Consider the following 20,997-nt stretch of genomic DNA (forward strand, 5'->3'; position numbering starts at 1 on the left):
ATCTTATTGTCAATTACCGTATATAGAAACCCAAGTTTTCAGATTTTGGTGAGGAACCAGAGGAAACCCTCATAGAAAGAACATGGTAACTCGCTGGAAATGTTGAGCTGGACTGAATCAATTTATATATTCCCATGACCTGCAAGGCAACAGTGGTTATCAATGAACCTAGGGTGTAGCTATAGGAGGTGCAGAGAAAGCAGTTGCACCATCACTGGTGCCTAGGTGAGGGGGCAACGGCCACACTGCCACATAAAGAGACACCAATATTATAAATGGCACATGGTCAATGTCGGGCCCTGTCATAGATTTAGCATCAGGGTCAAGGACCTTGTACTACTACCCCATCCCCTGAAAACCAGACAGCCCTGAACTTCATGAAGTCTACATGAGCTGCACAAATCATATGCCCACCCGTGCCTGTACCTTGCTCCAGAACTAACTGATTGGCATATCCCAAAGTTAAAAAAAATGTATAAAATCCACTCCCTGTGCCCAAATATGCAATATTCTCATAGAACTTCTGTGACGGCAGACATTTTTAAAAGGATTGTGTGACCCTGATTGGTACAAAGAAGTCATTAACATTTCACTGTAAAACATTAGAAACAAAATAAAACAAAAAGTATAAGGGTCAGTTCACACAGAGTTTTTTTGACGAGTTTTATGATGCGGAAACCGCGCCGCAAAACGCGCCAAAAAACTGGCCGAAAATGCCTCCCATTGATTTCAATGGGAGGCGGAGGCGTTTTTTTTCCCGTGAGCGGAAAAATCGGCTCGCGGGAAAAAGAAGGGACATGCCTTATCTTTGGGCGTTTATGCCTCTCACCTCCCATTGACATCAATGGGAGGCAGAGATGGCGTATTTCGCTGCGTTTTATGCCCACGGCGCTAAATGGCCGCGGGCAAAAAATGCCGCAAAAGTCGTCGTGCAGTCAGAGGAAAATCTGCCTCAAAATTCCAAACTGAATTTTGAGGCAGATTTTCCTCCTGCAAAAAACTCAGTGTGAACCGGTGCAGCAGGTTTAGTACAGCCCAGCGACACGAGGTCCTAGTGGAGAGTGTGACCGTCTGTTAGGGCATGCCCCCACGTGGCGGATTTCCTCCGCAACTGTCCGCATCAATGCCGCACCTAATCCGGGTTGCGGATTACGCTGCGGATCTGCCCAAAATGTGCAGTAAATTGATGCGGACTAGCTGCTGCGGACTGCGGGAAAAGTGCTTCCCTTCTCCCTATCAGTGCAGGATAGAGAGAAGGGACAGCACTTTGCCTAGTGAAAGTAAACGAATTTCATACTTACTGGCCGTTGTCTTGGTGACGCGTCCCACTTTCGGCATCCAGCCCTACCTCCCTGGATAACGCGGCAGTCCATGTGACCGCTGCAGCCTGTGATTGGCTGCAGCCGTCACTTAGACTGAAACGTCATCCTGGGAAGCCGGACTGGAGACAGAAGCAGGGAGTTCTCGGTAAGTATGAACTTCTATTTTTTTTACAGGTTGCTGTATATTGGGATCGGTAGTCACTGTCCAGGGTGCAGAAACAGTTACTGCCGATCGCTTAACTCTTTCAGCACCCTGGACAGTGACTATTTACTGACGTCTCCTAGCAACGCTCCCGTAATTCCGGGAGCCCCATTGACTTCCTCAGTCTGGCTGTAGACCTAGAAATACATAGGTCCAGCCAGAATGAAGAAATGTCATGTTAAAAAAGCAAGACGCATCCGCAGCACACATAACATGAGCATGACAGCTGCGGACTTCATTGCGGAATTTAGAATCTCCATTGAAGTCAATGGAGAAATTCCGCCATGAGTCCGCAACCAGTCCGCCACTGCTCCGCAACAGACAGAGCATGCTGCGGACACCAAATTCCGCTCCGCAGCCTATGCTCCGCAGCTGAATTGTACGCATCGTCTAAACGAACACTGCTAAATAAAAGTGGAAGTCAATGGAGAAACGGCTCCGCTGCGGATTAACGCTGCGGAGTGTCCGCAGTGGAATTCAAGTGCAATTTCGCCACGTGTGAACCCAGCCTTAAGTTGCAAATAAACTGGTATTTCTTTGACTGTGTAATATATAGTGAAACATCAATCAAGGGTTAGCAAAATAACAGTGCCCCTAGTGGCGGGAGTATTGAGACAAATGGGGGAACATCTGACCATTAGAACCAAAGAGAACCAATTTGCATGTGGCAAAAAGGAAATCGCTTCTAGGCCACCCTGTCTTCACCCAGTGCCCATATATAGGAGCACATGCTGGCCACAAGGAGCAAAAAGTCCTGAAACCTCCCTCCTGATTTACAACCTAAATTTAAGAAGAGACATGTAGAACCACTCCAATTGGCACGACACGTTGGAGAACTGTGACTGCTGCTAAAGATGGGGGCACTGTATGCCACTGGTATTAGTGGGCACTGTATAGCACTGTTTTTGGGCTCTGCTTGGTAATATTTATACACTGGTGTTATTATTTAGGGGCTATATGGTGGTATTATAGTGGCACTATTTTTGTATTATTTGGACACTGAATGGCATAGTTATTTTGGAGGTACATAATTTTTTTTTTTCCAGGGCCCTGCTCATACTAACTCTATTGTCTGCCATCCTAAAAATAACCTCCATGTTTTTTTTTTTTATATGTGATGGAAATTAACTATTGTAAATACCTACTGTTATAAGGCGGCCATGATGAGATTTTCTGGAGCCTTGGTTTTACCCAAAAATACCAAATCCACTAAAATATCAGGATGAATGTAGAATAATGATTATTTTACATAGTACAAGACTTTATAATACAAAGGAAAACTAAAGGGATTCTACACTTTGGGCAGTAGCTCAGGGCCCACAGCGGTCGTGTGGGATGGAATTGTTGATTTACATAAAGACTGTCCATATAGATGGTGTCGATGGCCTGGACTGGAGACCTGGGATACTTCAATAAACAGCAATGGAAGTGTTCTGTGCATGCAGAGGAACCTGTGTAGACGACATTGCAGGGAGCGTAAAAAACAGATCATATAATAGGAAGTTTAAGAATGACGGCATGTAATACTACTTTTATCCTGTAGCGGGCGCTGCAGGGAAAACGAGCAGTCAACGCTAACTTTCCCCGAGCAATATCAGCCATATCCATGATGGGTCTCATATTAAAGCGGTTGTCTGTTTGGAGACTACCCTCTTAAATACATGTGGATTTCTAGTGGATTCACCAAAAACGGTAGTGTGGGTTAATAACCTATTCTGGGCACTGCCCCGGTCCTCCTGGTCGTTGCTGTGACACTGGTACCGAACAATTTACCGGTACCAGGAAGATGGGGAGAGCCGGAAAGACCGGGACATTGCTCAGGATAGGTAAATATGATTCCTCCCTTCCCTACGGATCCCATTCTTGGAGCTGCTTCTATGGTAACTATGTAGCAGAAAAGCGTCAAAAATTTCAAACAGTAGTATCAAAGTCAATGGGTAACATTTTTTACAAAATTAAAATTTTCTGCAAAAGATTGATCATTAATAAGTCTGACGCCTGCCGGCAGTGGATGACGCTATGTGATCTCCAAGCTCCTATGGAAATTGAGTGGTGTCAGCAAAGAATAGTAGAAGCGTTGGAACCATCACTTATGTACCCAGGTAGAGAGGGGGTGACCTGGCAGGATAGGCATAGGAAATGTTCAGCCCAATATTCAAAATGGACATGTAGAGCCAGTGCCCTGGATATATATATATATATAAAAAAAAAAAAAAGTGCCCTCTTCCAGGGCAGTCTGCAATCCGGAGATGTGGCAGTCTAGGGTGGAGCACTTTTTTCTATACATTCTGCTGCTCTTTTTTAAGTTTTTTTCCATATTGTTTGTGCATTGTCCACTACATTTAGTAGCAACATTTGCACAATACCAAAAAAACAAACAATTGAATAAAAAAATTTAAAAAGTTAAATAAAAATAAAAAAAAATTTTGTAATTTTTTTTATGCAATAAAAGCCAAGGATATGACTAGGTGCTTATGGGAAATTGTGTTTCTGCATCTAGCAATACTGAATAAGATCTGTACTCTCCAAGATTAATAGCGCCACCTGTTGACGAAGTACAAAAATTCACTTAGTCCCCTCCAGACTAGATTTTGTATTGGTAAGATGTGACAGTGTGAGTGGGTTAATATGAAATCTCGTTCACACGGTGCTATTGGAAACCATTCGATTTGGACTCGGTTGCATTTTTTTTTTGTAGCAGTTTTCCCCATTGCAACACAATTGTGGACAAAACCGTGGCAAAAAAAATAAAAAATTCTACACTTCCATACGGCAGCTTGTGTGAACTATGGCTTGGACTCCCCCAATGACTTTTCAAAGCAATTTGAGATTGAAAAAAAGTTGGACAACTAAAGTTATTCAATTCTACAAGAAAGTTGCATGCAATTTTGGACATTTGAGGTTTTTTGCTGCCACCCATCATGTTTTTACTATTCAATTTGTTGTTTTTTTGTTTTTTTTTTCCTCGTAGGGAATAAAAGAAATTACACGCAACTGTAAATTTTCTTGCAAGTGGTGTGCAATTTATGTTTCCCCCTACAGAGAAAGAAATGACATGTAAAATTTCTAGCATGTTTAAATTTTCTGCAATTTTACTGTCACGGTAGCATGACATTTTTTTTTCCATAATGTAGCCCTATCTTAACCCCTTAATAACAAGACAATTTTCATTTTTTCATTTTTGTTTTTTCCTCCCCGCCTTCCAAAAGCGATAACTTTTTTATTGTTTCGTTGATATCGCCATATAAGGACTTGTTTTTTTTGTAGGACGAGTTGTAGTTTTTAATGGCAGCGTTTATTTCTACTATATAATGTACAGGGAAACTGAAAAAAAAAATCTTTGTGGGGTAAAATGGGCAAAAAAACAGCAATTCCCCATTGTTTTTTGGGTTAAATTTTTAATGCGTTCATCGTGCGGTAAAAATGACATGTCAACTTTATTCAGCAGGGTTGGTAGGTTAACAGCGATACCAGATTTATATGGTATTTTAAAGTTTTACCAGTTTACAAGGAAAAAAATATTTGTTAAAAATAATTTTTTTGTCGACATAGGTATTCTGAGAGCTATAACTTTTTTTATTTTCCGGTCGATTGAGCGGTGTGAGGGCTTATTTTTTGAGGGGCGAGCTGTAGTTTTTATTGGTACCATTTTGGAGTATATGCGAGTTTTTGATCACTTTTTAATACATTTTTTTAGAGCTAAAAAACAGTGATTCTGGCGTTTATATATTTTTTTACTGCGTTCACCATGTGGGTTGAATAAAGTTATATTGCAATAGTTCTGACTTTTACGTACGCAGCAATACCAGTTATGTTAATTTTTTATATTTTTTTGAAATATTACTTTTAGAGAAAGATGGGGAAAAGGTTTTTATGTAACTTTTAATATAAATATTTTTTTTAACATAAAAATAACTTTATTTGAACCATTGATCGTTGGATCGCTTGCACTATATACTAATGTATTTCAGTATATTGTGATTTTGAAAGGCTTCTATTAAGCCCTGCCTCTGGAGCACAGAGATGGCAGACCTGGGGGCCTTCCTTAGGCTCCCAGGCTGCCATGACAACCATTGGTACCCCTCGATCGCGTCGCGGGGAGGCCGATGGGATGTCGGAGGGGGCCACCTCCTCTTTCTAATGCCTTAGATGCCGCGGTCGCTATTGATTTTGCCCGCTGCAGTGAGGTGTCAGCTGTAACATACACCTGACACCCGCTCAGTAGGGAGCGTGCTCAGCCCGTGAGCGCGCTCCATACTTTCCCTTAACGCTTAACAATATCAGCCCTGGATCAGTTTTTATTTTAATGTAAACATTGCTTTTAAAATACTGTGCCAATTAATTTTTTAATATATCTTTATATTGGTTAGAGCTCCGTTTTTCTAATACGGAGTTCCACATATCCGGCAAGAACGTACCTTTTAGGCTATGTTCAAATGGTACAAATTTGCCATAGGTAAATCCATTATGGATTTTATAGACAATCCGCAGGAGAAATCTGCATGTGCATTAGCCCCATTCTCATTATTCCGTGAATATTGTTTCTGGAGCATGTGAATGACGTGTAGAATACCCCGATGGAATACTAGTAGATTCTGTCAGGATTTAGGCATGGAATCCATATCTAAACCCTGACAGAATCCTAAATGTGTGAATATGGCCTAAAATATAAAATTCTGTCTGCATGCAGCCACCATTAGGGGGAGCTTACTGCATACTGATTATACATTGAACTCTATTATAAAACCATATGCAGTAAGCTCTTAGGCTCCCTCTAGTGGTGGCTGCATGCAGACAGAATGTGATCTTTTAAATCTGCAGGTGATTTGGAGCTTTGTATCAGAAAAAACAAAGCTCTGACCGCTGTATAGATATATTAAGGAATGATTCAGGACACAATTTTGACATGGTGGTAAAAGGTGGAGATTGAATTTAAATCCTATCTAAAACAGTACAGTAATCTGATGTAGGAAAAACTAACTGACCCCTGGATTATAGGAACTCAGATCAACTATTAGCGTATGTTCACACAGGGCGGATATGCTGCGTAAAAGCACACATCGTATCCGCCCTGGGCACCGCAGTGAATTCAAGCCAACCGAAAAACCGCACCAAATTGTGGTGCAGTTTTTCAGGCCGGAATGTCCGCTGTGGAAAACTGCACATGAAAAAAAAGTTTGATACTTCTGTAGCCATGGCGACGCTTCCCCCTGCCGTCCTGCAAGCCGGCCTCCTGAAATGACGTTTGATCCAATGTGACCGCTGCAACCTAGGATTGGCTGCAGTGGTCACATGGGATAAAACGTCATCCCAGGAGGCCGGCCTGGACAAAGAAACACAGAGTTCTGAGTAAATATAAGATAATTTTTTTTGTGAGTTGCGTTTTTTGCCACGGATCCGCTGTTTTTCCGCCGCAAAAATCAAAACATCTCCTATTTGTTGCGGGTTTTACCCCACCATTGAATTCAATGGGGAAATCCCAAAACATATAAGCAGCAATTCCGCAAATACAATTGACATGCTGCGGATTAAAAAAAACGCACCGCAGGACACACAGAGTTTTTTGCAGGAGGAAAATTCTGCCTCAAAATTCAGTTTGGGATTTTGAGGCAGATTTTGACCTTCCTGCACGGCGTTTGCCGCGATTTTCTCAGCGTTTTTACCGGCGTTTTTCACTCGCGCCCATTGAGTGCTACGGGCAAAAATCTCCCCAAAATACGCTTTCTCTGCCTCCCATTGATGTCAATGGGAGGTCAGAGGCGTAACCGTGCGAAGATAGGGTATGTCCCTTCTTTCTCCCGCGAGGCGGTTTTACCGCTTGCAGGAGAAAACCGCCTCCGCCTCCCATTGAAATCAATGGGAGGCATTTTCGGCCGGTTTTTGACGAGTTTTGCGGAGCGGTTTCCGCGCCAAAAACCTCGTCAAAATAGTCCATGTGAACAGGGCCTAGAGGGTTTTTTTGTCAACAAGCTTGTTGACAGTTTCCAACGGCAATCACCAGAATTGTGAATGCAGCTCTGGAGTATAACAAAGACTGTAAGGGTATGTTCACACGGCAGCGTCCGTAACGGCTGAAATTACGGGGCTGTTTTCAGGAGAAAAAAGCCCCGTCATTTCAGCCGTGACGGCATGTGCAGGCGCTTGAACGCCGCGTCCATTACGGACGTAACTGGAGCTGGTTTTCCATGGAGTCCATGGAAAACGGCTCCATTTACGTCTGAAGAAGTGACATGACACTTCTTTGGCGCGGGCGTCTATTTACGCGCCATCTTTTGACAGCGACGCGTAAATATACGCCTCGTGTGAACAGACAAACGTCAGCCCATTGCTTTCAATGAGCAGATGTTTGTCAACGCTTTCAAGCCGTAATTTCGGACGTAATTCGGGGGTTAAAACGCCCGAATTACGTCCGTAAATAGGCCGTGTGAACATACCCTCATTCAGCATCAGTACAAGATTAGTAATGCAATGTCTGTGCGCAGTGACTCAACTTTTTATGTACATTATATTAAAGTTTAAATGAATAAATTGTATGAAATATATCGATTGTAAAATAGAAATCAAAGAAACACTTTTTTATATAAATAGTCAACGTTTGGTTTTAGAATGGAAACTCCGATTGGTCTGTGTGAAGTTCTGATCCTATCCATCCAGGGTATAGGAGGCATGTTAATCCAATCAGATCTGTGCAATTTGACTCTCTATGAACTCTACGAATCAGATTGTAATCCACAGTAACATGTCGACCTGTGTGGCCAGTGTTAGCGGTGATTAAAAGGTGTTTAATTACACGCAAGTGACAACATAAGAACCCTTCATTAATATCCTTTTTGTGTTTTGTGATTGAATTACTTGTTGAGTATGGTATAATTGGGGCACGTCTGTTCAATTCAACAGAACAAATGGGGGCTGGAAAGACAACTGATTGTTTGAAGGTCGTTAATTAATTAAGGCTAAACGATTCCGATGGCGTATAATTCCACTTTAAAGAAATACTATTCAGCGCCCTCGGAGAACTATCCATATGACTCCTGCGCGATTGCAGAGCTTTCCACTGATTCTTCTTTCTACTGTATCAAATACAATAAAATATTATTTTCCCTTACAAAGAATGGTTCCCGTGTGTTTATAGAAAAGCTGCAAAGCCGGAAACTCAGACACAGGGAAATGTGGACCAAAGGGAACGTGACAAATGAAAGAGTTTCTATTCAATGCCCTAATAAATAGAATTTAGTAGGAAAACCTATACCTACCAGATGGGCCTGCTTCTAGTACCTGGAAACCCCCCTCTGAGCAATTCAGATGGAAAGATAGAGTAAAATGCTAAAATTCTGTCACCACTAGAGGGAGCTCATTGCATATGAATTTATTATGGGAGCTGTATAAACCGCTATGCAGTGAGCTCCCCCTAGTGGGGAAAGAATTTGATCATGTAGCGCTATGGCAAAAAAAAAAAAGCAGAGGATTTAGAGCTCTGTATCAGGAAACCAAAGCTCCGAACCCTATAAAGAACCGTAGACCGATTTAGATTAAATAAAATAAAATTATAGGATATTAGATGAAACACCCTAGACCAGTGTGTATAAATCTATATTCACCCCAACATCACCTTAGACAACCACAGATATTAGGTAGTAACCTCTGAACCACAAGTAGTACGACATAATAGTCATATAATATAATCATTCCCTATGTAAACATAGGCCATCAAACTTTAAATCAAGGGTTTTGCGGTGCAATATACAAGACGCTCTGCCAGTGGTATATATAGAAGAGAAGGGTTCCAAACATTAGAATGAGTCCCCCCGCCATTATAATGCTGGATTTTTCCACCCAGAACAGAAGGGCCCGGTGTTTGTTTTCCCCTTCATGGCCCTCGGACCAATCCTCTTGTTTGCGAACAATGCAGTTCCACTGCAAAGGGGAGTCCTGCACCGATTCTTACCAACCAGTAGGAAAATAGATGGGACCAACTAGGGCCCCCGTTCTCAAAGGGCCCCATACCAGCCGCATGGTCTGACTATCTGGTGTGTAAACCTTCGCTTCCTGCAAATTACAATCAGAGCTCATGTGATGTCTATTCCCAGCTGAACAGACTTCCGATATTATTGCCTGAAAGGTCTTGGGCCCATTGATTTGTATATATGCACCTAAACTTTTGGACCGCCCAGAGTTGCAGCTAAAGGCTCATGGGCCCTGGTGTAAAAGTTCAGCTTGGGCCCCACTCCTGCCCCACCACCTATGATAAAACCACATAAGAAAAGGTCCTTATTTTATGGGCTGTGAAAACGAGCGCCAATCAATGAGACTGCTCGTTGATCGACGCTCATTTGCTCCTTTCACAAGAAACTGTGTATGGTGGGGACAAGCGGTGATCACTATGATCGCTCGTCCCTATGCATTTGCAACATATCGGCAGTTGCTGACAACAATAAAATATATTGCTGCATAAAAGATGCGATCAGCCGATGAACGAGGGTTTCCCCTGCCATGATTACACAGGGCAATGGTAGGGAACAAGCGTTTATATTCCCGATCATTTGTCCGTGTAAAAGGACCTTAAGGGCTCATGCACACAGGCATATTTACAGCTCTGGTCAACCTTGTAAATATATTAAAACAGAGTAAAATCACTGTATCAGTCGCAATATTATAAACCACTTCCACAAGGAGCCGCAGTCTTTATAGGGTTTTTAGATTTGGACAATCCCTACTTATTAAAAAGGTCCTTAGATAATAAGCTGATCACAACGTGTATCCCAGCTGGGAGCCCCAGCGATCAGCTGTCATCTTTGAGGAAACCGGGCAGTAAGTGTTAAATTTAACTGCAGCACCACCACAGGTGAAATGAAGCATTACACTGTCCATTTATATAAATGTGTTGTCCGTGTAATGTCCTCCAGAGCGATCTTATGGGAAAACCCTTTGAAGCTGTTACTTCTTCAGTAAATGCAAGTTGATTGCAGGATTTTATGCTAATATTTACACTTCTGTACAAGTTCTGAGCTGTATAAAGCTGTAATAAGGATTTCATAGCGCACTATAAAATCTAATTCACACGAGCATGTTCAGTCCGTGATATACGGACCGCATGTTAGCCGCATTTCAGGGACCCTAAACAGTGCAAGGAGCCGGGCTCCTAGCATCATATTTATGTATGACGCTAGGTGTCACTGCCACCCCGTGGAGCTACTGTCCCGTACTGAAAACATGATTACAGTACGGGACAGTTGTCCGGCAGCGAGGCAGGGACTCCTGGCGTTGTACATAACTATGATGCTAGGAGCCCGGCTCCCTGCACTGTGTTCAGTCCGGGAAATACTGCCGACAGGCGGACCGTATATGACGGACCGAACACGGTCGTGTGAATTAGGCCTAAGACTCTATATGTCTCTGAATCTTTTAATGTCGGATTCTATATGAATCCATCAGGAAAAAAATTGTGGCTTCTCCATAGCATGCCGTATTATGGGTGTATATTCCCTTATCCCCTTCAGGACCAGGCCATTTTTTGATTTTTCGTTTTTGTTTTTTACTCCCTGCTTTCCAAGAGCCATAACTGATGTATTGCAGTAAATTGTCATTTTTACAGGCTTCTGTTCAGCCCAGCCACAGGCAATCGTTCAACAAATTTCTGACATATCATAGTGACATGTCAGAAGTTTTGATTGGTGGGGGTCTGAGCACGGAGTCCCCCACCAATCGCTAAAATGAAGCGGCAGAAGTGCTCGTGTGAGCGCTCAGCAGCTTCGTTTCTGTTCGGCTTTTTCCGGAAAGCTGATGTAGGTGTGTACGGGCTCATAGACTTTCTATTGAGTCCGGACACCGCTACATCGGTTTCCGAAAAAAGCCGAACAGGAACTAAGCGGCTGTCCAATCAAAACCACCAATCAAAACTTCTAACATGTCACTATGACATGTCAGAAGTTTGTTGAACGTTTTTTTTTCCCTTTAACAGAGGCAGGGTGAAGGCAGTCCTGGGGGCCTTCATTAGGCCCCTGGGCTACCATAATAACCATCGCCGCAGATGGGGGGGCGATGAGCTGTCGGAGGGGGGCGCCCCACTCTTTCTAAACACCTCAGATGCTGCGGTCGCGATTGACGGACAGTGCAAGTGCTGGAGAGAGGAGAGCGCGCATGCACGCACACGCTCTCACTCTTCAGCTCTCGGCAGACAAGGACAAGACTGTGATCTCTCACAGGGGATGAGTCTTGTCCTTGTCTGCCGAGAGCTGAACAGTGAGAGTGTGCGCGCGCACACGCTCTCCTCTCTCCAGCTCTTGCTGTGGCACTTTCCGTTGCTGATTGGACAGTTCAGGGGGTTATTTAAATATCGGGCGCCAAATATAACGGCACCGATATCTAAATAATGGAGGAGGGCAGATAACAAAATGTAAAGTGCCCCAGGGTTTGTGCAGCCCTCCCCATTACACACTGGACTCAGCTGCACATGTATGGGGAGGTGAAGTACCGGCCTATTTTGTGCCTTCAGGGTTGAGCGATTTTATGTCATTTTTTCATTGCCGCATTCCAAAAGACGTAACATTTTTATTTTCCCGTCCATGTAGCTGTATGAGGGCTTGTTATTTTCTGGACGAGTTGTAGTTTTTATTGCCACTATTTTGTAGTAAATGTAACTTATTGATTCACTTTTATTCATTTGTTTTGGGGGGTGAATTGAAAAAGAAAACTGAAATTCCGCCATTGTTTTTTGTTTTTTATTATAAGCGGATTACCTTGTGGTATAAATAACACGATAACTTTATATAACGGATCGTTTCAGTTACTTTTGCACAATGAAATCAAGAATTTTTGCGGGCCGAGATATAGTTTATTGCCACTATTTTAAGGTACATATAATTTTATTCACTTTTTGAAACATTTTTAAGGGGTGAATGGGGAAAAAAAAAAAACAACAAATCCAATACTGTAATTTTGTATCACTAGTGTATTATATCTATATTACCTTCCCCAGTCTATTATATCTATATTATTATCACTAGTGTCTTATATCTATATTACCTTCCCCTGTCTATTATATCTATATTACCTTCCCTTGTGTATTATATCTATATTATCATCATCACTAGTGTATTATATCTATATTACCTTCCCCAGTCTATTATATCTATATCACCTTCCCTTGTGTATTATATCTATATTATTATCACTAGTGTCTTATATCTATATCACCTTCCCCTGTCTATTATATCTATATTACCTTCCCTTGTGTATTATATCTATATTATTATCACTAGTGTCTTATATCTATATTACCTTCCCCTGTCTATTATATCTATATTACCTTCCCTTGTGTATTATATCTATATTAGCATCACTAGTGTATTATATCTCTATTACCTTCCCTTGTGTATTATATCTATATTATTATCACTAGTGTCTTATATCTATATTAGCATCACTAGTTATTATATCTATATTACCTTCCCTTGTGTATTATATCTATATTACCTTCCCTTGTGTATTATATCTATATTAGCATCACTAGTGTATTATATCTCTATTACCTTCCCTTGTGTATTATATCTATATTATTATCACTAGTGTCTTATATCTATATTAGCATCACTAGTTATTTTATCTATATTACCTTCCCTTGTGTATTATATCTATATTACCTTCCCTTGTGTATTATATCTATATTACCTTCCCTTGTGTATTATATCTATATTACCTTTCCTTGTGTATTATATCTATATTATTATCACTAGTGTATTATATCTATATTACCGTCCCCTGTCTATTATATCTATATTACCGTCCCCTGTCTATTATATCTATATTATCATCACTAGTGTATTATATCTATATTACCTTCCCCTGTCTATTATATCTATATTATCATCACTAGTGTATTATATCTATATTACCTTCCCCTGTCTATTATATCTATATTATCATCACTAGTGTATTATATCTATATTACCTTCCCCTGTCTATTATATCTATATTACCTTCCCTTGTGTATTATATCTATATTACCTTCCCTTGTGTATTATATCTATATTAGCATCACTTATGTATTATATTGATACTATTATCACTTGTGCATTTTTTATATATACTGTGTATTAGCATCACTTGTGTTTTATATCTTTATTACCTTCCCCTAGCACTGATATTAGCATCTCTTGCATATTATTTATGTTGTATTCCTTTCCAGCAGTCTGTCTTGTGTTTAGTAACATATAATTACAGATTGTAACGTACGTCAGAAACAATACTGCAATGATTTACACTTCATTTCCACGCAGACTAGTACAGGAGGATGACAACGAGATGATAATAATAATAGTAATAATAGTATACAATGTAATAAAGAACATTCTAATGTACAATATCTTAATAAGTGACGGCAGAACCTGCGCCTGAGATGTGATTTTACCGTTATACGCAGCACAGATGCGTTTTATTGGATTACAGTGAAATTTCATAGCTATTTACTGCATCTTTAGGATTTTTTCTGGTTTAAATGCTTCGAGCCATGCGCTGCGTTATGAGGTAAATACACTGTAAGCGTGAAAATACGGTAAAGAAGAACTAGCGACATAAAATAAAAAATTCAATTGGTTTCCTTAAATTGTTCTGAAAGGTACATAATATAAAATACCATTAAGAGGAAAGTGAGGGGAATATAAAAGTAAGGAGATAAATAATAATAATACTTGGAGGAACACTTTTATGGTGTTCTGCTCAGGGCGGAGCCTGAGGGGGTGGGGTCTAAGGGGGTGGGGCCTGACAAAAAAAGAATCTTTGTGTCATGTAGATTCCCCTTTCCCCTGGTGTGATGCTGGATAGCTGGAAACCATTTGTCTCGTCTGGCGTCCTAGCAGACAATATATTCCTATCATTTCCATGGGCATTTTGTCAAACAGATCGTTTTAAGCAAGTCAGTTTACTGGATCAGAAGGAGTTACAAATCTTATGGTATTTACTAATGTTCTCCAAACTTCTGCTATATTTACTTACTCCTTACATTGAATGGTCCTAATGATTAATTTACTGAACGCTAAATTGAAGTATTTTTGTAATGTACGTCTTAGGACGAATTGAGACGAATGTATAGTATGTCCGTGTGACGGCCGTTACAACAACGGCCATCACACAGACGCTTGTATTTCAATGGGGCCATTCACACGGCCGTTGTTTCAACGGACCGTATGAAGGTTCTGCTGAAAAATAGAACATGTCCTGTTTTCTTCCGTTTTCACAGATCAGATCCCTCCATAGTCTCTGAGGATCCGTGAAACTGGAACCCACGCCTTAGGGCCTTCACGTTTTTTATGTCCAAGTTTCCCCACGTTTGTGTGAATCTGGCCTTAGTATGATACCCCGGCTGAAATCCCATCTAATACATGCACATAGCAGCCTTAGAGATCGAGGGGAAGACGCCTTTAAAAGCCACGTACCCCTTTGAAAATGTTATATATATATATATATATATATATATATATATATATATATATATATATATATATGTGTGTATATATATGTATGTATGTATATGTACGTACGTACGTCTCAATTCGGCCTAAGACGTACATTCCAAAAATTACGCTGATACATACACACACACACACATAGACACATATATATACACACATATGTGTATATATATACGCACACACACACATTATATATATATATATATATATATATATATATATATATATATATATAATGTGTGTGTGTGGGTGTGTGTATATACGTATCAGTGTGTTTGGTGCAACTTTCTAATTACTTTTTATTAAAGATTGTTTAGACTTTTTGAGATACAGCTGCTTTGTATCCTGTATACAGAACAGCTGTATCGTGCACTGAGACCCGAATCCGTCAGGTCAGCGGGACGGACGGTTAGTGATAGCGGCTCATGGTTGTCTCTGACACGCAGGATTGACCTGTAATCTATCACACAGGATCGAGCTGTTACCGATCACATCTAAGTTCATAATTTAGATGTGATAGATTACAGCTCGATCCTGCGTGTCAGAGACAACCATGAGCCGCTGTCACTGTAACCATCAGTCCAGCTGAGACGCATTCAGGTCTCAGCGCACAAGATACAGATGCTCTGTATACAGAATACAAAGCAGCTGTATACATTTTTTAAAGGTGTTCAATGGGTCCCTTGACAATAAGCTGATCACAGTGATCCCCGGTGATCAGCTGAGACATGTGGGAAAACCTGGCAGTAAGTGTTCAATTGTTCTGCAGCGCCACCATAGGGAAAATGAAGCATTACACAGTGCCTATTTCTATCAACCTGTTGTCTCGTTAATGCAGGACAGGACGGGTCCTCCAGAGAGAGAGAGAGAGAGAGAGAGAGACGCTCTTTGTAACTGCTCTCCACTGTGACCAAGAGATGAGGATCCTGAACAGAGGACCCCCCACCCCACTATTAACTCAGAATTACCAAATAGGTATATGAAAATGGGTTTTATAACCTCTTTAAGAAATTAAATTAAATCCAGCAGGAGAAAAACTTCACTGGTGGTGGTAGGTAACATGGGCGAGGGATTATCTTTTATCGAGGGCCATTCATGTCCTAGTGGTCAAGTTGACCCAGAAAGTCCATCACCGTTTTCACGTCAGTTTCTCACAGATCCGTGTGTCCGTTATGGTATCCGTGTGGTTTCCGTATGTACTCCGTGTCCGTTCCATGTTTCCGTTTCAAACGGACGTTGTGCTTCCGTGTTTCCGTTAAAAAAAACGGAAGGTATTGAACTTTATTTGAACTTGTCACATGTACCAGTCTGTGAACTTTGGCATGCCCTGCCACTGCTAGGGCAATGGATCGGTCAAAAACGGACGGCACACGGAAGCCTTCCGCGTGCCGCGTGCGTGCCATGACAAAAGTAGGACATGCTCGACTTTTGACGGAACGGAACAACAGAGCCGTCAAAATAACGGAAGTGTGCATGGGTTCATTAACATGAATGGGTTCCAGGTGCTATCAGTGACAAAAAGAAGACACCATTATTATAAATGGCAGATGGTGGGTGGGGGTCCTGTTACAGGTTTTGCAATGGCGCCAAAGTTATTTCTCTGGTAGAATTGATCGGCTGACTGTGATTTGTACTTTAGAGAATCAATGAAGAAAAGAAATTTGGAAGATCCGCTCATAGTTTGTAATAGACTAGTGTTCTTGAGATTTACAGGTTCTCCACCTAAATTTATTTTTAGAAAAATAAAATTAATACGGCAGCGTGAGAAGAGGAACGGCATGGTGCCAAGCTGCTTTTCTCCTTTAAATCCCACACACTGGTTGCTAGGGGTACACTGCCTAGCAACGACACTATTATCAATAAGGTTGTCAGACAACACATCCCTAGTAACCAGTCTCAGATTTAAAGGGAGACATAACTTTTCAATCATATTTTTATTGTGATAAAATATATTTTTTGGGTAGTTTTTATTATTGTTTTGTCATTAAATAAATCATAACTTTTTGAGTTTTTACCTGTGCTGACATCTAGTGGTCAAACAGGTTACACTGCAGTCTGGTCAGAAAAACAACACATTTCATTTTACAACCTACAGCGAAATTGAATGATGTCACTTTATTATCAAGGCTATGTTCACACGCTTAGCAAAAAATTTCTGAAAATACGGAGCTGTTTTCAAAGGAAAACAGCTCTTGATTTTCAGCCGTTTATAAGCAAACTCGCGTTTTTCGTGGCATTTTTTACGACCATTTTTGGAGCAGTTTTTCTAAAGAGTCAATGAAAAACGGCTCCAGAAGTGGCATTCCCTTCTTTTTCGCGGCCATTTTTCAACACTGCTTCCGATTTTTCAGCCGTTTACAGCCCGAAAAACGGCCGAAAATAAACTGTGTGAACATACCCTAATAGTAGGTATGACTGTCGGCCAAACTAGCTATTCCTCCTAATTCCCCTATACACATGCATGATTAGATTGGCCTATCATAGCATGTTTATTGCCATAGGGCGAGAAGTATAAGCCAATAAAAAACACATTTGGCGCCACTTATCTCCACAGGAACAAAGAATAAGTCAGCACACCCCCCTTTCTCAAGAGTTCCTATGTGGCATTTGGGATACAACTTTAAGGGTATGTTGAACAGGTACAAATCTTCATAGTATCGGGAGGCAACATAACCATATTAATACTAGATAGAACGAAATGCAGGCAAAAATATATCTCAAAAGTATTACAAATATTTCAAAGTTACAGTTGGTCTAGAAAAATCAATGACCACGTATCCTAATCCCACGGGATCGATGACATTTGGAATATCGTTTTGTTTTTTTTGGGGGGGGGAGGGGGGTTGCTTTCTATGGTTGCTTAAAGGGGTTTTCCACTACTGGACAACTGATGACCGACACTGGTCATCATTATATGATCTGTGGGGGTCCGACACCCGGACCCCGCACTGTTCAGCTGTTCCGGGTGCCTGCGGGCACCGGATGTCATTGCACAGTATGCAGTGTACGGAGCTGGAAGCAGATGGCTCCGTGCACTACATAGCGGCCGTGTTACAGAACTGCAGCTCTGCTCCTATTCACTTGAATACTGCAGCTCGGCCGCTATTCCGTGACCGGAGCCATCTGCCTCCAGCATGGACGTCCGGTGCCGGGGGGAGCCAGAGCGGCTGATCGGTGCGGGGTCCGGGTTTTGGACCCCCACTGATCATATACTGATGACGTATCCGGTGAACAGGTCATCAGTTTGTCAGGTAGTGGACCACCCCTTTAATCTAATTAATGGTAGTCGGCATATAGTAGCAATTATAGCACATGCACAAATCTAATGGAGAGTAAAATGTTGTCGCCGGCCTTCACCCACAAGAATCTAATCTGAGGTTATCTGTGGTTGGGGGTCATCCTTTATATAGATTTATTAATCTCTGCAGTGGGTATTATATTTTGTGGCTTAATTTAGTCTCAGTTCACTTGAGGAAAACATGTTCTTAATTAACCTCTTCCCCTCCTCCTCAGGATTTGATCTCAGAAACACAATTGAAATCCAAAGATAGTTGCTTTATCTATCCTCCATGCTTTACACTGCATGTTAGCTTGTTTAAATTAGCTGCCCATCACAAGCTCAGCACGAAGTTGATTTCCCTTATAATAAGGAAAGATTGATTATAAACCACAAGCAACTAAATCGTGGGCGAGTCAATGTTTCCCATCCCACGGGAGAATTTCCACTATTGCTGCAAAGCTGCTGAACCAACAAATGCATCCTCCATCGTCCGTCCGTATTGTGAGCACACAATTAAAATTGGTCTAAGTACAGCCGATGTAACATGAAATAATTGTACAGTGCGGAATTACTGTATCTGTTCCGTTTTCCTAGTGAATCAGCAACAGAAAAACTTAGTAGCACAGTACCCAATATCTTCCACTAGGGGGCAGCAAACGCTTCATTTACAAACAAATCCCCCTTTACCATACAATCATGTACAGGGAGCTTTCTGCTGGTTCTGTCTCATCACTTGCGCTCATCATTTTGGATTTACGTCCTGATTTTCCGTGCAGAAATTCTGCCGCGTTTTTGCCAGAGAAATTGACAAGCTGAAGATTGAGAATCCGCAGCGCAGTTTCATTTTCACATGTGTTTTCTGTGTTTTATTTGGCAGCATGTGGATAAGATTTGTTAAAATCTCATCCAATTTGCTACTGTAATGCGCGGTGGAATTTCCGCACATAAAATGCGGACGGAAATGACGCTGCGTTTACGCCATGGGTCGATGTACCCTTAAAGATGTTGCCTGCTTTGAATAAATCTTAGGGTATGTTCACACAGGGCGGATACAATGCTTAAAAGTAAACAGCGAATCCACCGCTGCGGCCGCTGGGCATTCCGGCTGAGAAACCGCATTACATTTTGGTGCAGTTTTTCGGCCGGACTGTCCGCTGCGGAAAACAGAAGTGAAAAAAAAAACGACCATATTTACCCTCTGACGTCCTGCCGGCCGGCCTCCTGGGATTACGTTTCATCCCATGTGACCGCTGCAGAGATTGGCTGCAGAGATTGGCTGCAGAGATTGGCTGCAGAGATTGGCTGCAGCGGTCACATGAGATGAAACGTAATCCCAGGAGGCCGTCCTGAACGAAGAAGCACAAAAGTATAATATTTTTTTTTTAGAGTTGCAATTTTTGTGGCGGAATTGTAGATTTTCCGCGGCAAAAATTGCAACATCTGCTATTTGTTGCGGGTTTTCTCTCCCCATTGAATTCAATGGGGAAAACACGCAACAAAAAAGCAGCAAATACAATTGACATGTTGCGGATTAAAAAGCCGAAGTTCAGGTCAATTTCAGAGCGTTTTTTCCGCTTCTCATCTACGCAGATTTGTTCTAATCTCCTCCACTCTGCTGCTACTGTAATATGCTGCCGAATTTCCGCAACAACATACGTTGTTGAAAACCTGCAGTATTTACACTACGTGTGAACTGACCCTTACAGGGGATCTGTCAGCTGAATATGCTTTGCTATGTGAGGACAACATATTGCAGATACAGGTCCTTACGCCGATTATCCAAAACAGGACGAGAAAAGTCCCTGCACCTCTCCCTGCAGTGCCGGACAGGCTGTTGTGTAAGGGCTCGTCCACACATATTGGAATTGCTGCAGAATTTTTTTCCCACAATTCCGTTGAAAGTAGCAGATTTTCAGCCAACCTGTTCCAAATTTATAAAGCGTGTCACATTTTCTAAGCAAAAAAACCTAAGGGTATGTTCACACGCAGTGAGCAAAACGTCCGAAAATCAGCTCCTGATTTTCAGACGTTTTTGCAAGTACTCGCGTTTTTCACGGCCGTTTTTGGAGCTGTTTTTCAATAGAGTGTATGAAAAACGCCTCCAAAAAGTCCCAAGAAGTGTCCTGCACTTCTTTTGACGAGCCGTCATTTTACGCGCTGTATTTTGACAGCGACGCGTAAAATAAAGGCTCGTGGGAACAGAACATCGTAATTCCCATTGAAAGCAATGGGCAGATGTTTGTAGGCGTATTAGGGGGCGTTTTTTCCAGGCGTAATTCGAGGCGTAAAACACCCGAATTACGTCTGAAAACAGTGCGTGTGAACATACCCTAAGCCAGACCCAACCTATGGCTGGGTTCACACGAGGTCATTACGTCCGTAATTGAGGGACGTATTTCGGCCGGAAGTCCCGGACCGAACACAGTGCAGGGAGCCGGGCTCCTAGCATCATACTTATGTACGACGCTAGGAGTTCCTGCCTCTCCGTGGAACTACTGTCCCGTACTGAAAACATGATTACAGTACAGGACAGTTGTCCCGCAGCGAGGCAGGGACTCCTAGCATCGTACATCACTATGATGCTAGGAGCCCGGCTCCCTGCACTGAGTTCGGTCCGGGACTTGCGGCCGAAATACGTCCGTCAATTACGGACGTAATGACCTCGTGTGAATCCAGCCTTAGGCAGATCATTTGTAAATTGAAGAAAGGAGTATTAGGGCATGCCCC

The 20,997-nt window shown here is 41.8% G+C and overlaps 1 protein-coding gene across 5 annotated transcripts in view; it reads right to left on the reverse strand.

Moving 5' to 3' along the window:
• Positions 1-20,997, reverse strand: part of LDB1 (LIM domain binding 1) — a 158,180-nt gene that overhangs the window by 79,411 nt on the left and 57,772 nt on the right. The window lies entirely within an intron of this gene.

This window comes from Rhinoderma darwinii, chromosome 11, assembly GCF_050947455.1.
Source record: "Rhinoderma darwinii isolate aRhiDar2 chromosome 11, aRhiDar2.hap1, whole genome shotgun sequence".
NCBI classification, from domain to species: domain Eukaryota; kingdom Metazoa; phylum Chordata; class Amphibia; order Anura; family Rhinodermatidae; genus Rhinoderma; species Rhinoderma darwinii.